This window comes from Delphinapterus leucas, chromosome 19, assembly GCF_059928025.1.
Source record: "Delphinapterus leucas isolate spDelLeu-1000000601 "Yukka" chromosome 19, BTC_Dleu_Yukka2, whole genome shotgun sequence".
NCBI lineage: Eukaryota > Metazoa > Chordata > Mammalia > Artiodactyla > Monodontidae > Delphinapterus > Delphinapterus leucas.
The window spans coordinates 57,780,651-57,783,913 of record NC_143147.1 but is presented as its reverse complement, the minus strand read 5'-3'; positions in this window follow the sequence as shown (position 1 = coordinate 57,783,913).

The following is a 3,263-nucleotide window of genomic DNA, read 5'->3' as shown; positions in this document are numbered from 1 at the left end:
CCCGGGAACTTACGGCCTCTGCCGCCAATGGTAGATGGAAGGCGGGGCCGGGGCGGGGCAGAGGAAGGCGATGCTACTGCCACAGCCAATGGAGGTCCGGAGGCGGGGTGGGGCGGAGCCAGGGGAGGGGCGGGGCGGGGCTATCAGGGGCGGGCCGGTGTTCACGCTCCCGAGTGGGCCGACCGGCTGGGTGCCGGGGCTCGTCGCCCACCCACCCGGAGACTACGTTGGTCCGGGTGGGGGCGTCGCAAGGGCCGGTTCCGGTCGGAGACGAGCGGCAGGAGACCCGGGCCAGGTCGCCTGGTGTCGAGGACCCGTGTCCCAGGCGAGCCCAGGCTCGCGGTCTCGCCCACGGGTACTCCCACGGCACCACGCAGAGTGCTGGGTGAGTGTGCCTGTGTGAACGCGTGCACGTGTTCGTGTGTGTCTATGTGCGCATCCGCCTGTCTCTGTGTGCGTGTGTGCATGCGTCTGCGCACCTCTTCCTGTGTACGTTTGCAGGTGCTTGTGTGTGCGTCCGTGCAAGTGTCTGCAGGTGCTGGGGGAGAGGACCAGGTGGGGACCCTCCAGCTCCCAGGCTTCTCTCCGGGTCTAGGGAGCAGTGGGCGCCAGGCAGGGGCCTGTCTTCTGCGCTGGGTGTCTGACTAGGTGCGCGATCGTTTACGCGCGGAAACCAGGCAGCTGCACGCGGCGCGCGCCGGCGTGGTGGCGCTCACTGTCCGGAGACGCCACCCTGGGGGCTTCATCGTGAGGCTCGCTGAAGAACTGGCGTCCAGCGGCTGGAAGGCCCGCGGCCCTAGCCTCTCCCATGCCATCCCTCCACCCAACGTTGGAGAGAGCCCTCTGCTCGTGGGCAGGGAACTGCTTTAGGCCCCACTTGGGGGGTGGGGGCAGAGGAGAGATAAAGGAAGAAGAATTACAAAAGCAATTGTTTAAGATTTTTATCGTTGTAATTTGCACTTCTTTGGACCTAAAAACGGGTTTACTTTGGAATGCTAGTTTAGTTTACAACACCTATTGCTTATTGATTGATTAGTTGGTTTATGTACTGGTGAAGCCACTATTAAAAAAAAAAAAGACTAAGATAAAAGAATGGAAAGTGGACACTGGAAAAATATGCAGGAGGTGGAATTTTGTCCCCAATCCTACCCTTGCAAAAACGAAACCAAAAAGCTCAGAGGAATTTCTTCCCATCTCCAACTCTTGACTCCATGGTCCCAATCAGCTGAGAGCCACTTGACCATTACCTAGTTAAGCAGGATACCTCCTTCTGCTGGACCTCCCAAATAAAAGTAACTACCTAAGAGGATTATATCCACATATGGATTTCCATATTCCTGCCTTAGGATAAAATAAGGCCCACCCAACAGTGCCTGGAGTGTCTCCACGAGAGGTGTTTATTTCACAAGCCAAAAGGAGAAGGGTTCCCACCACAGGAGCTCCCAGCCTCCTGGGGGATGGTTCCATGGTGAGACACTGACCTCTGCCCCCCAAATTTCAATAAAAGTTCAGGCAGAAAGTGGAGGAATATGGCTGCCACTTGCCCATCTGCCAATTCAAGGCCAGGCTTCCAGTCCCATCTACCTCTGACCATTGGAAAATTACTCCCTGTGGCCAGGCTGAAATCTGCTCCCTGAACATCTGCCCTTGTCCTGGGGCTGCTCCAGAGGTCAGGCCAAAGTAAATGCCCACAGTCCCTGCTAGCCCAGGCACTGACTGGTAACAATTCAAGTAAAACAGAAGGGCAGACAGGATCATTTAAAGATGCTTCTCCATGGGTTTCCCTGGTGGTGCAGTGGTTAAGAATCCGCCTGCGAATGCAGGGGACGGGGTTTGAGCCCTGGTCTGGGAAGATCCCACATGCCGCAGAGCAACTAAGCCCGTGTGTCACAACTACTGAGCCTGCGCTCTAGAACCCGTGCTCCACAACAAGAGAAGCCGCCGCAATGAGAAGCCCGTGCACCGCAAAGAAGAGTAGCCCCCGCTCGCCGCAACTAAAGCCCACGTGCAGCAACAAAGACGCAAAGCAGCCCAAAAAAAAAAAGAGATGCTTCTCCATGGATAAGATGTAATCAGAAGGTGAAGCAGTATAGACACACTTTGGAGGACGGGGGAGAGGCCATTGTGCTGTTGTTCAAGGAGGCTGGAGGGGCAGCTGGCCCTTTACTGGATCCTTGACTGTCATTGGTGCTTTTCTACAACACACCACCCTGGTCAAGGCTCCAGAAATCCTAAAGAATTCATTGAAATCAAACTCCTTACAGTTGGAGATTGGCACAACATTGTAAATCAACCATACGTCAATAAAAAATAAAACTAAATTTAAAAAACCCCACAAAACTCCTACAGTTGGTTTTTGTTAATATAGCACCAGGCCTCCAGCTGCTCTTAAGAAAAACAGTTTTTTGAGGCCATAGTCTTCCTTCTTCAAAAATCAGGAAAAGCCCCCTTCATCAAACACTTGATCTCTTTCAAGTGGAGACAGAACGAACCCTGTAACTACAAGATGTCAAAGATCCACCAGTGGTGTAGTGTGGCCAGAATGGCATCATGGCATGCCATCCCAATTTCATTACCTGCTTCAAGCTTCTTTCTGTATTTCTAAATAACATGCATTGTTTATCCTGATGCTAAAAGCTATCCTGCTCAGCCTTGAATGTAATACTGTAGTGGAAAACTGGAGACACATGTTCACCACATACTACATGATGGGGGTTATCCCAAAAAGATGTACTGAAGTCCTGTCCCTGTTACCTGTGAATTTGACCTTATTTGGAAATAGGGTCTTTGCAGATATAATCTAGATGACATCATTAAGGTGGGCCCTAACCCCATATGACCATGAGGGAGTCCATGGACCACACTTGAACATCGCTGATCTGAGCCTGCCTGTCTCCTGGCTCTAACCAGTGTAGGTGTGGCCTATCATGTGACTTTAGCAAAGGAACATGAGGGGTGTCTGCTGGGGCCTTCAAAAAAGGGGCACCAGGGAGCAAGTCCCTTCTCAACTTCTGTATGTTTTTGTCAGGGGTGTGACAGCCGCAGCTTGTGACCACGAGGGCATCATGAAGTCTCACCTGTGGCCCTCCTGCTATGGCCCTCCTCTTGTCATGTGATGAGCAGTTTCATGGCCGTAGCCACCTGCAGATGGATGCTCTGTTGCTGGAAGTTAAAATAAGCCTCAGTAATACGCACAGTATCTAGTTGTAGCGTTTTCCTTTGGGGCAGGGCATCATTTTTCTTTTTCAGAATTCTTCCAGGGT